This window comes from Arvicanthis niloticus, chromosome 3 (assembly GCF_011762505.2).
Source record: "Arvicanthis niloticus isolate mArvNil1 chromosome 3, mArvNil1.pat.X, whole genome shotgun sequence".
In the NCBI taxonomy this organism is placed as follows: Eukaryota; Metazoa; Chordata; class Mammalia; order Rodentia; family Muridae; genus Arvicanthis; species Arvicanthis niloticus.
In genome coordinates this window covers 62,381,030-62,394,430 of record NC_047660.1, presented here as the reverse complement: position 1 = coordinate 62,394,430, position 13,401 = coordinate 62,381,030, and the positions used below count along the sequence as shown (strand labels likewise).

Genomic DNA, 13,401 nt, shown 5'->3' with positions numbered 1-13,401 from the left:
GTGTAAAACATTTACAACTAAAATGTTACTATAAAACTAAAATGTTCTTCTCAACTTAACTATAGAAATGTAGTTAGACTCTTCCTCCTGGCCGATTTGTTCAGAGAATAATGACTCTGGGAGTCTGGGAGACTTCAAATGAGATTGAACTAGCTTGCCACATGGCTGGGGGCAATTCTGTCCCCCCTTCCCTACCAGGACTTCCATTCTCACATACATCATACACAACAAATCCTCTACCATAGAAATGTGCGTCCTGTGGCAACAGACAAGTTGTGCTGATAAGGTCTGCTGCTTTTGTGTCATTAGGAGTCTCTCCTCAACGCATGCTGTAACCTGGAAGAGAGAAAGCTTTCATCAGTAAATAGGAATGATACACATGTATACACACATATATATACACCTGCATTTTGTCCTTTTTTGTTTTGTTTTGTTTATTTTTGAGACAGGGTTTCTCTGTGTAGCCCTGGCTGTCCTGGAACTCACTTCATAGACCAGGCTGGCCTTGAACTCAGAAATCCACCTGCCTCTGCCTCCCAAGTGCTGGGATTAAAGGCGTGCGCCACCGCTGCCTAGCCATCCTTTTTTAACAGCCCTGCTGGCCTCAAATCCTGACTCAGGATTATAGGCAAACTCTACCATGCTTGAGTTACTGTGTACTGTCTCTCTCTGTACTTTTTAAGAGGTTTCAGCCCTAATCACCAAGTAGCAAGCCTTAAACAGTTGATAACATTTTTCCTATTTAGGCATTGTCTAATCCACTGCATATATATACAACATACCTTAAGATAATTTCTCTTTTCCTTTAAGCCCTGGCTGTCTTGGGAGCTCACTATATAACCAGACTGTCCTCAGTTGCACAGAGAATCTCCAACTCTTGCTACAAGACCTGCTTTTTCTTTAAACCAAGTTTTTGCAAAGTGTCCTAGGCTAGTTGGGAAATCCCATATAGCACAGGCTGGCCTTGAATTCACAGAACTGCCACTGCATCAGCCCACTGAATGCTGCAGGGATTATAAGAAATGACTCACCACACCCACTGAAATGGCAATGTTGTAAGTTTATAATGAAGGCAGGTTCATGTTACATTAATAGTACATTTATCATTTTAGTAATTAAACTTGGTTTACATATCTTTCTGTGGTTAACCCATTTCCATGTTTCCACTTACAAGGAAAAAAAATCTGTATTATAAAGCAAGTGCTTTAACTAATGCCAAGTACACTTACTTTCTCCCTCTCTGAATGCCACATGGTAGCACATTTAATTCCAGCACTCAGGAGGCAGAGGCTGATAGACTTCTTTGACTTCACAGCCAGCCTATTCTATTCTATTCTATAGAGCTGGCTCTAGGACAGCCAGGCCTACACAAAAACCCTTTCTCAAAACCCCCATACCAGGGAGGGGAAAAAATTTAAGGCCACACGGTGCCACAGCTTTGATTCTGACATACACAGCCAATGTACATAGATCTTATATATTCAGATTACTACTTCAAATTTTACTTAATGAAGCATCTAAACATACAGCTATTTGAAAATTTAAATCCAGTGAGATAACCACAGAATGTATAAACTTACTCTAAAGCATATTTGAACAGTTGCTTAAACCATAATCGCCCAAAGGGCTTTAAAATTTTAAATGTAGGACAAGGCCAACTGTTTGAAGGCCAGGTAGCAGAGTATCAAACCGCAAGGAGTCCTCAGTAGGACTGCTAAGAGCACACCAACAGATACCGAAAACACACGGTGTTTCCTTAACTATGTGCCCACCGGTCTTCCAGGGTCTCATTAAAATGGACGTTTGGAGTCATCAGGTCCCCGTGTCATGCCTGTAGAAGTGCATATCAGGTCTCAGGCAACACCATCATTGCTGCTCCACGGCACCACACCTGAAGCATCCAGAACAGGACAGGTGGGCAGGATACAAGTACCAGTGGTTTTGCCATTTTCTGTTTTCAAAACAGAAAATTTATGAGTCTTTCCTAAGCAGATGGGAGGAGGAAGAAGCCACTATATCTAACATATACTAGGAACGTAAGGTAACAGTGGTAGATTTGGGGCTGACAGGAGTGCTAAAGCTAGCAGCTAGAGCAGCGTGGCCAAGCAGTGGTGTTGTCAGAAAAAATCCATTTGAAGACACTATGGAGTTAGAGAGATGAGAGATGTGTGAGAGATCATGAGTGTGAGTGCTCTTGAAAGAAGACCCTTCCCTCCTCTAGGCCTCACTAAACATTCCTGACCCCAACCTACCTACCCACGCACATCGATATGGAAACAGAAGTGTGGACTTCGTGATAACTTTGGAGTCTTAGCAGAGAAAGATGCTACCACAGCGAAAGCTTTCCAGACAACCACTTCAAGTACTTAGAAGGTGCAGCTGTTTTAGCCAAGGCAAGCCACACGGTGGACTACTAGCCACCCACTTGATACATGAGTACCGTGAAGCAACCCTTCAGGAGCTGAGGGCTACACATGAGAGCTTCATCATAGACAGCAACCTAGAGTGTGTCTGCACCCGAAGAAAACCCATGCATGTATTGATCTCAAGACTGGAAGGGCTCTCTCTTCTTTCTCGGTACACATGCATGCCCCTTTCTCTCTCCCCTTACCTCCTCTCCTCTTAACTCACGGGGACTTCCCTGGGCAACTTCCCTGGCCTTCATCCTTGGGGCCAGTGAACTCATCTACCCAAGAGCAGGTTACCAAGGATCCTGCCTTTAATTTAAAAAAAAAAAAAGGAAAACACCTATACTTTTTTTTTCCTTCTTTCTTTAAAATAGGGTCTCTCTATTTAGTCCACTGTCCTGGAATTAAAAACAAACAAAAAACCTCTTGGACACAAGAGTTAGTTGTAAGGTTTCAGCTCAAACTCTAAAAACTGTCCAACAACACAACATCAGGCCAGGTAGTGTGGCACATTCCGTTAATCCCAGTACTGGGAAGCAGAAGTGAGGTGAACTAGGGGCCAGACTGGTCTCAGAGTTTCAGGCTACATAGTGAGCGACTGTTGCAACTGCCCAAGGTGTACTTCAGTGACTGGACATTTGCCTGTGCAAAGCCACAGAAGCACCAGACACATAGGACAGGATCTACGTGTCACACACCTGATACCCAGCACTCACTCAGTGGCTGAGGCAAAGGGATTAAGAGATGAGGATGGCTCTGGTAAAAGACTGGCTGCTCTTCCAGAGAGCCCAGGGAATCCCAGGGAATCCAATGCCTTCTAGCAACTGGAGTCACTGGGCACGTGATCCATAGATACACATGCAAGCAAAACACTTGTGTACATAAAGGTGGAGGGGGAAGTCCGTGAATAGTTGTGACAATACAGTCAGATACACAATTAATACTCTGTCCCAAACCAAACACTACCACTGGTGCTATTACCCCTGGCAGCTCTAGAAAGCACAGTCAGAACTGGACAATTCAGAACTGTAAGCAGCTGCAGCTCCGTTTCTAAACAGAAGAGACTCCAACTGACCGAGTACAGCAGTGTGAGCCCAGCACGCCTGGCTCTTAAAACTCTTCTGTATCAGACCAGTGGCTTCAGCAGATTCACGTTGTCTTAACAACCTAGGGATAGAAAAATTTTAGACCTTTAAAACTCAGACATTGTAACCGGTCTCAAGTTTCCAACAGTAATCAACACTTTAGTAAGATGCAGTTTTGTATTGCTGGCCTACTTTTTAAAGATTTTTTTTTATGAATGTGAGTACACTGTAGTTGTCTTCAGACACACCAGAAGTGGGTATTAGATCCTATTACAGATGGTTATGAGCCACCATGTGGATGCTGGGAATTGAACTCAGGACCTCTGGATGAGCCATCAGTGAGTGCTCTTAGACCACTGAGCCATCTCTTCAGCCCCCATGGCCTACTTTTATTTTGAAGAGTTATTTTTATTCTGAGGGTAATTTTTGATCCAAAACACTCCCAATGTATTCTAAGAACACTGGCTGAATTAAGATTTAGACTAATTTCATATTTTGGAATTATTTTACATCCTAAATTCTAAAAGATCTTCAAATCTGGTAGCAACTGAAAAGTATTTACATTGTGTGTCTGTGAGGGTGTGAGCATGTCATAGGACAGCCTCTGGGAAGACATTCTCTTCTACAGAGATCACACTCAGGTGGGTTCACGCTTGGCAAGAGATGCCTTTATCACAGTGCCATCTCAGTGGTAAGAAACACTTCTTAACTAAGTCTATCATAGTTCTCTCACAGATCACTGGTCCCTTCACACAACTTTAAAACTGTCCCGATAGGCGTTCATACGTTAAGAGCAACAGAATTCTGACAGGTCCAAGTCTCAGCACCCAGACAGTTGTTCACAACTGATTATAAACTCCAGTTCCGGGATCCAAATGCATTCTAGCTTCCATGGGTACTGGGCACACATGTGTACCAACAGTACATGCATACAGAACACCCAACTGCATTTTTGAAAACGATAAAGCACCATATAAAAATCTTCATACTGTATCTACACTTTCTCTTCTTGTGCTAAGGCCACACCCATTTAGATGTTCCCCAGAGAGCACAAAAGTGATTTTTAAATAAGAAAGGTGTGAATTTTAATAAGGTAGGATACAAAAGCAATGTAAGAAAACACAACTATCAGATGTAGCTTCCGTTTTTTTGTTTTGTTTTGTTTTTTTTGTGGGGGAGTGGGAATGGCAAGTGTTTGCGACACCGTTTTTTCTGTGTGGCCATGGCTGTCCCAGAACTCACTCAGTACATCAGTCTGGTCTTGAACTTAGGAAGTACATAATAACCACAAAATACTGGAACTCTATCTACCTAAACGGTGCAGAATAAAAATGTTGCTCAGCTCTTAAACCTGACATAAGAAATAGTGCCCCAAACCGTAATTTTGGATGGATTACTCATGAAAAAAAGGCTTACAGATTTCTGGATATGCACACGGGGGATTCACAGGCCTACTAATGTACCTTGATGATTTAAAGAAACCATAGCAATTTATAGAGAGCATGGTTTTATGTGCTATAAATCACATTTAGAAACTGTATTAACAAAGTATGAGGAAGAGGGAATCTCTACGCACACTAAAGGATTACACAAGGCAGTTTCATATCCTCAGATATACAGTACCAGGCATACTCATGACTACAAGAATATTAAAGATACCATATTCCTAAGAAAACAGGCAGTCTCTACCAATGTGCCATTCTCAGGGCTTCTAGGTGGTAGAAAATGATAGGATTTTCTACCATGTATCAGATATAACACATGTTACCTAAGACTCTAAATCTATCAGAAGCTAAGGAAGGCCTAAGTAAAACAGATAATATCTACATCTCAATACTATGGAGGCTGAGTTATTCATACTTACACGAACAGTAAAAAACGCAAGGGTATTTAAAGGAAACACTGAAAAATTGCTGCTATAAAGTAACCTAAATAAATGGTGACATTTCCTGATATCTGCAGTTGTCTAGCCCAAAACAATGGCATTCCACAGTTGCTCCCTACCCAACTGCAGGGATTCTTTCCCAAGCAATGCACATTTCAAGAGGACTTATTAGGAAATAGACACACAAGAGAGACATAGAGCCCAGTGTTCACAACTATGTCCCTTCGCATTTATAACAGACACAGTAAGAGTGATCTAGAATCTTTTCTAGGGGAAATTTATCTTTAATACCTTTAAAACTTTCCTATGTACATCTGCTCTGCATGCACATGTGTGCAATAGTGGGAAGGGAGGCGCTGAAAACCTCAGCCTTGCTCACCCTGTTTCTACAGAATTTCCCTCTTCTTTTCACTTCGTGCTTTTGGTTTTTGTTTTTTGGCTTCAGTTTTCGAGACAGGGTTTCTCTGTGTAGCCCTGGCTGTCCTGGAACTCACTCTGTAGATCAGGCTGGCCTTGAACTCAGAAATCCGCCTGCCTCTGACTCCCAAGTGCTGGGATTAAAGGCGTGCGCCACCACCGCCCGGCTCCTTTGTGCTTTTGAGACATAGATTATACAGCCCTAATCTAGAACACAGAATGTAGGCCAGGCCAGTGACGAATTTGAAGTAACTGCCCTGCCCCCGCCCTAGTGGGTAGCAGATACCAGATGCAGGGGACTGACCTGAGGGCCTCAAAATCTACTATTGAGCATCACATCCTTCTCTTCCTGGAAACTAAGTTGTTCAAATTCCCCCTGAACTAGCTCAGAAGGAACGCAGACCTGAAGCAGTGATCCTCCTGCCTGAGCTTCTGGAGAAACTAGGATGACAGGGATGTGCCACAAAGCCTAGCTCCAGGAAGCATTCCAAAAGAAACATCCACCATCTTCTGTGTAGTTTCTTACACATGTCAAAGTAAAAGGCCAGTCAAGGGAGGTAATAAGAGGACCATCAAGGATGGGCTGGACCACAGTGATATATTTTTACTTTGCTTTCTAAGACAGTGTCCTACCATGCAAGCCACCAAGCCTGCAGCTCAGGCTCCTCGGAGCAAGCCTATCCCTGTGGGAGGAAACAAGCAGGCAGTAGCAAACCAGGAACAGTAAGTACACCTTTGGTTTGAGGATGATGAACTCAGATAGCTGCACTGTTTTCTTTAAAAGTTCAATTTTCAAGTAAACTGTTACCATCTACAAAAGGTCAGCTCCTTATTTAATACATAAACCACCTAATATAGACATGAAAGGGGCTAGAGAAATAACTCAGTAGGTAAGACCACTGGCTGCTCTTCCAGAGCAGAAAGATTCAATTCCCAGAACCCCCATGGCAGCCCACAACTGTCTGGGAACCAACATATTTATACAGACATACATGCAGGCAAAACAATAAAATATATAAAATAATTAAAAGGCATGTGAGGCTAGAGAGATGGCTCAGTGGTCAAGAGCACTGCTGCTCTTACCGAGGACCTGGGTTCTGTTCCCAGCACCCACAGGAGGCTGTGGACACAGGTATGAATCCTTCTGGCCGCCTTGGCAACAGGCATATGTGACTGCATGTACATACATGCAGACAAAACTCATACACATAAAAGAAAAACAAATCTTTTTTTATTAAAAATGTTAAAGACAGCGAACCGGCGGTGGGGCAGGGCGTAAGGCAGCCGCCTGCAGAGGGCGCAGGGCCCTCTGTGCTCTCTCTATACCAGCCAGTTGGAATCCTGCTCCTTCCGGTTTGTCTCCTCCCACGTCTCATGGGGAAAAAAAAAAAAAAAAAAAAAAAAAGTAGTTTGACTGGCGGTGGTGGCGCACGCCTTTAATCCCAGCACTTGGGAGGCAGAGGCAGGAGGATTTCTGAGTTCCAGGACAGCCTGGTCTACAGAGTGAGTTCCAGGACAGCCAGGTCCACACAGAGAAACCCTGTCTCGAAAAACCAAAAAAAAAAAAAAAAAGTTAAAGACATTAGCAAATATCGAATAACATTTAGGCTTCTCTCATCATTTATTTAAAATAGCACCTCTGCAGATGACATGAAAATCAAGCCTTGAGGAAAAGCATTTGCCAGGTGTCATGTTAAGTCATGTGCACTACAAACTGTCCAACTGTAGCACTATCGGAAGCCTTCATGTCGACTGTTAGCCTGAGTGAGTGATGACACAGGTGTTACACGGACCGTGCTGAGGTAGGATGCTCACAGGACCAACCAGCAAGTCCACCCTGGCGTGCACAACCCATCAGCTCTCAGTGAACATTTTCAATAGTCAAGTAGCTGCCATGGTTGGTCCTTCCCAGTAAACCAGCCATAATTTCATAGGATCAACTGTGGATGTATGAGCATGACTTACTTATCCAACTCCATAATCTCTGTCAGTGGGCAGCTGGGCAGGGTATAAAAAGCTGAGGAGGAAGTAAGCTGCTGGGCCTCCAGACACAGGATGCAATCCTAGCTACCTTGGAGGCTGAAGCAGATTATAAATACAAAGCCAGCCTGGGTGACAGAATTTCAGTCATCCTCTTTGTTAACAGCAAATTAAAGCAATTACATCTCACACAAACTATACTAAAGAATACACAAAAATCAAGTATAATAAAAATCTAAAATTAAACTTCCCATCTCAAATTTCTCTGCCTCTATGTGACTGATGCTGAGGCCTTCAGTGTCTTTCCCAGTGCAGGCTCTGTACAAACAGCACGACACCTCCTGTCACTCATGGCATCCTTCATCTTCACTGAGCTCCATTTAAGTCACAATCAGTTATATGCCCACCCCCAAAATCCCATTTAGATTACGGTAATAATCCCAATGTCACCTGCCTGTTGTTCACCAATTCAATAAAAGTGCAGTCAGCACTGACATGAGGTCTCTGTGCCCCAGGAGGACATCGTTAGCAGGGGGCCAAAAACTGTCCAATAGTAGTCAGCAATCATTCAATCCAACAGACAGGAGTTAGAAGCTTTGGGAAGGGCCACAATCTAATGCTGGAGAGAGACTGTGGACAGAGAAGCCTCAACCATCAGAGGAGGATCATGCTGCTCAGACCAGAGCAGAGGAACTGAGCCTGAGACTTCAAGCCTTCCAAACAGTTTCCGGTTTCCTCTTAGAAATGACTAAGAAGCAAGAACTCTGGTTCTCAAAGTTAATGCCATCTTGTTTCTCATTTGTGTTTCCTTTCTTGTAATTATGGAGAGCTCCAACCTCACTTCTCATTGTCTAGGGGACAAGTCCTGCTGTCAGTACTCTCTAGTCTAGCTTGTTTGATTATGTTACATTTTGTACAGTCTCACAGCGCATCCCATGATGGCCTCAAGCTTATGCCTCTAGAAGACATTTATTTTCAGTTCTTTGTTTTTGTTTTTTTCTAAAAAGATAAGTATAACCAGGTAGACCAGGCTGCCCTGGAACTCAGAGATCTTCCTGCTTCTGGCTCGCAAGTGCTAGGATGGATAAAAGGTACACAGTTACCTTTTTAAAAATTCTTGCTGTTTATATATATGTAAGCAGATATTTGTACACATCAGTGCAATTCACAGAGGGACAAAAAGGGGCTGCTAGATCTCTAGGAGGTGTTTTTGAGGTGACACACATATGCTGGGAACTGAACTGGGCTTCTCTACAAGAACAGTAAATACTCTTAGCACCTGAGCCATCTCTCCAGCCCAACTGCTACTACTTTTACTTATGACCACTAACAATTCCTGTAGGCAGCAGTTTTTATGTGGCATATACTTTTAAATGTCTTAAGAGCCTTCTATCCTGACACTGATCTTAATTAACTTAATTTTAATTTTAAAAGCCAAACACCCTTTGATTCACAAAGATGCCCAACAGCCAGTTAACTCAAGTCCTGAGCTTTAAATAACTCAGTACTAACTAACCCACAATGCTCTGTTGCTTGTGCTCCAACCTAGGCCCTTGTGCACTCTCATGTGCTCTACCATTCCATGCCAACTGGCAGGTCTTGATTCCTCTACTTTCAAATTCTAGCTGCTGTGTTATAACTCTGGTCTGTGTAATCTGGGACACTCCAAAAAAACCCCCCCAATTGCTCATTATCTGAAAGACAGATCCAAATATCTTTAAGTGTTTAAGTGTTTTTAACACACAAGTAGGTGTGTCAGAGAACAAGTTGGGGAAGTCACTTCTTTCCTTCCAGAACAGGGGACACACAGAAATTAAGACTCAGGTCTTCAGGCATGGCACCAAGCCACTGGCTTTGAACTCTTGCCTTATCCTCCCAACTAGGTGGGACTAGAGGCACCAATCACTGTGCATGACTTCATTAGCATGACTACTTTGCCAAGAATCTTCTAATGGTCCCTAACAATGGAACTATATCTATCTAGTTTCCCAGGCTTAATAAGGATTCCTATAGCTTTGTGTTGACTTCCCAGATCCCAGCATGTCCTATGAGGAAGGGGCTATCTGGTCATATACACCACCCAAAACAGACATAACCAACTGAAAAATGACATGTAGGTATTCATACCAAGCAAACACCTAACAAGAGTAATCTTATTTTGTTGTTGTTTGAGATAGGGTTTCTCTATATAGACCTGGATATCCTGGAACTCACTCTAGACCAGGATGGCCTCGAACTCAGAAATTGGCCTCTGCCTCCCAAGTGCTGGGATCAAAGGCGTGCACCACCACTGCCCGGCTCAGAAATCCTATTATATTCCACTCTGAATACTTGAGTTCTCCTTTCTTCATGTATATGGAAGGCAAGTCTCAGGCTGTTAACCTTCTACTTCTGCAGCTCCCTTGCTGACTTTTTTTTCCCCACACTGCTGTGGTCAGTGTGCTACCTATCATTTGTGAGAGAGTAGTCCATCTCATGATAGCTGCCTTGGTCTTCAGAAGATCAAACCCTGACTAACAAAGCTTATATTCAGTCAGTCTCCCACACCTACTAGAGAACCAGACACTCCTAATCCACAGCCGCTTCTAGTAGCTCCTTTTGTGAAACAGGTCCTTGCAATGTGACACTGAAACTCAACTCCGGTTGTCTGCAGGCTGGCATGAAGGTGTGCACCATTACACTGGCCTCTTTGTCTTCTCACCTAAGCAGTTCACAAATGTGACACTAGCACCTTATAATTTACGCTTAAGCCCTATACAATTTTGAAAGACCAGTTATTGACCAAATGCTGTATTACCTTTATTGCTTCATCTGTGTGGCATGACAGTCATAAAATATTTGTACAAAATTAAAATTTTACATCCCCTGGAACAATGCCTGGAAGCTGAATGTTAGATTTTGGCATTCTGGGTGAGGCGGGATTCAGGGATGTTTATATATACATATATTACATGGGTTTGGTTTTGTTTTTGTTTAGAGAGCAACTGTGTAGCCCCAAATGGCCTGAAATCCAGTGAAGGCCAGGCTGCAGTTTGCCACCGCAGTTGGCAAGCGACATAGCTAGGAAGAGTGAGTCAGGTAGGCTTTCCATACATAGTGAGTGACACTCAGTAGCCATAATGTGTCCTCTTTGCCTGTTGGCTCTCACAGTCAGGTGGCATCATGCCAATGCCCTAAAGTTTCAGATTTGGCCCATTTGTATTTCAGACTTTCAGACAAGGTCTAACCTCCAACTCACAACCATGATGCCTCAGGGTCCAAATACTGGGGCATGGGACAAGGTGTATGTCACCATGATTAACTCTAAAACGCTTTTTAACAAAGTAGTAAAATAATGTTTGAAGGAATCCAAACTCACTGTATTACTTCTAAACATTGTTTACTCCTGTAGTACCTGATGACTTTGTTTTTGTGACTGCTAAGGCCAGCAGAAAAGAACTATTGAGAAAAAAGCTAAAGAAAAGAAAGGAAGAGAGAAAGAAAGGAAGTAAGTTTACAGTTCCAACAGTCAAGAGGCCTAATATTAATATAGCGTAAGTCCTTCTATTCCAGGGGGAGCTGTTCTGGAAAAAAATCAGCTCAAACTGGAGCAGAAAAGGCAGGCTTGTACAGGGGAAAACTAGCGTGAGGTTGGGAACCAGAGGCAGGATAAAATAACCTGGGAAACGGGAACATAACAGACAATGAATTATACATAAAAATCTATCAAGTTTATAGGTACTACTCTAAAGATCTGTTGTTCCTTATTCACTCTAGAATACAAGGATAGAATATCTATCATTTTACTACAAGTATTAAAATATATTTATGTTATGTATTGGCTACATAGGAACAAACCAGTTTTAGCTAAGTTGAGTCCATTTATCTGTGTGGAAAAGCACAAAGAAGATATATAAATATAAAGCAAAGTAACACAATGAACCAATCATACAACTTGAAAAGTCCTCAAATCCTTTCAGATACAGTGAGGCACATCCACCAAATGGACGGGAGAAAAAGGAACCTGCCATGTGCTCTGCAGTGCACATGCAAACTTCAATTTAATTCCAGAATGCAGAGGGGTGTGGTGTATGTTATCAATGAAGACAAGTGAAAAATATCAGCAAATAAGAATTAACACTCCCTAAAAATACTTAGAACCATCCTTGTAAAAGCTCATTCTTAGTAATGTTTAAAATCCCCTACTGAATTCTTGCCCAAGGATGCAGGCTCAGCTCGGCAGGATACGTATGATTCAACCCCCAACACCACAGTGAAAGCAAGCATGTGAAAACACCAAAGAAAGGGACCTTGAAGATTTCTCCAATTCTCTGTTGGTTTTTCCACAACAGGGTGCATGTTGTCCTGGCTGTCCAGGAACTCAGAGATCTGCCTGCCTTTGTCTCCTGAGTGTTGGGATTAAACTGTGAGCTACCACTGCCTGGCTTCTCCAAAGTATTTTAACAATCATCATCATCAACAAAAACAAAAGACAAATCTGGATGTTTTGAAAATAGCACCAAATTATGAATTATATACATTCACAGTGAGATTAAGGTCCGTGCCTCCTCTGGGGTCTTCAGGCACACTGCTCAAGTGCTCCTCCACTGAGCTACAATCCCTGGGCTGTCAGCTTCTCAGTTGATGTTTACAACGGACCAACTGACTCATCAAATATGCTTGAGGAACATATCTTGACTCCATGGCATGTCCTGTCTTGGCAATTACTATAGCTTCCACAATGAGATGACCAGTGTGTGTATCATGTGGAAACCGTTCATTCAAAGGGCATGGATGCGGATCAACTTCCAGATTAACCCTTCAGATTTGATAAGTTCCTAGAGCCAGTTCTGTCCACTACTGGTTTGAATCTTATCTTCAACACAGACAAAATAAAAGGAGACAAATGCATAAGCTTATAAAACCTGGCTGGCTTAGTTTTTACACTCAATCAAGAGAAGGCCACTTTCCTGCAGATACTGTTGGTAGGCCTGGGAAACTTCTATAACATCCGATAGTCTTCACACTTGGAAATCCAACACCAAACACCATTGCATTTTGTAGAGCTGACATACAGAACATAGATGGTGATTTTCAGTTTTAAGGTGTACTGCCAGATAGCCAGCCTGGTCATTAGTTTCCCAGCCTCAAAGAAGGATGCCTTGGTACTTACCCCCTCAGAGTTCCCTCTTTATTCTTTTATTATTTTCTACTGAAAGCTGAGTGATCCTTGACTGGCTCTTCTTGGTCTGACAAACTAGTAAAATGGTGAAGCTCAATCTTTTTATGGGCTTTCCCCCAAAGTTCTCTTGCTAACTAGTGGACCTCAAACTCAAAGAACCCACTAAGTTTTGTCTCGTGTTACTGGCGCAGGCTGAGACAGAGATGCTCAGTAGTATTTATTGAATGAGTACACTCTGAGACTCTCAGTAACATACGTTTATTGGTACTGAAACATCCACTTTTCACTACACAGCTTAGTCAACGCCACTCTTCAATTTGAAATCCTTTATCTCAACTTTCTGAGATACAGAATTATAGACATAACCTTCATATTTGCCTTCAGAAACTCAAACTCACTATTAAAATTAAATCCTATTTTTTCCTCCTGAAATTCTCCTCTCATCAGTTTCAGAAATAAAGCCAT

The 13,401-nt window shown here is 42.5% G+C and overlaps 1 protein-coding gene across 3 annotated transcripts in view; it reads right to left on the bottom strand.

The window, feature by feature from the left end:
- Positions 1 to 13,401, bottom strand: part of Pspc1 (paraspeckle component 1) — an 86,352-nt gene that overhangs the window by 844 nt on the left and 72,107 nt on the right. Inside the window, exons 9-11 of one of the 3 annotated variants that reach the window (XR_013109348.1) lie at positions 3,484 to 3,575; positions 1,773 to 2,141; positions 241 to 336 (exon numbers count right to left, since the gene is read on the bottom strand). The gene's annotated coding sequence lies outside the window, so the exon portion shown is untranslated. The remainder of the gene's footprint in view (positions 1 to 240; positions 337 to 1,772; positions 2,142 to 3,483; positions 3,576 to 13,401) is intronic. The other 2 variants (XR_013109347.1, XR_013109349.1) reach the window with 2 other exon arrangements.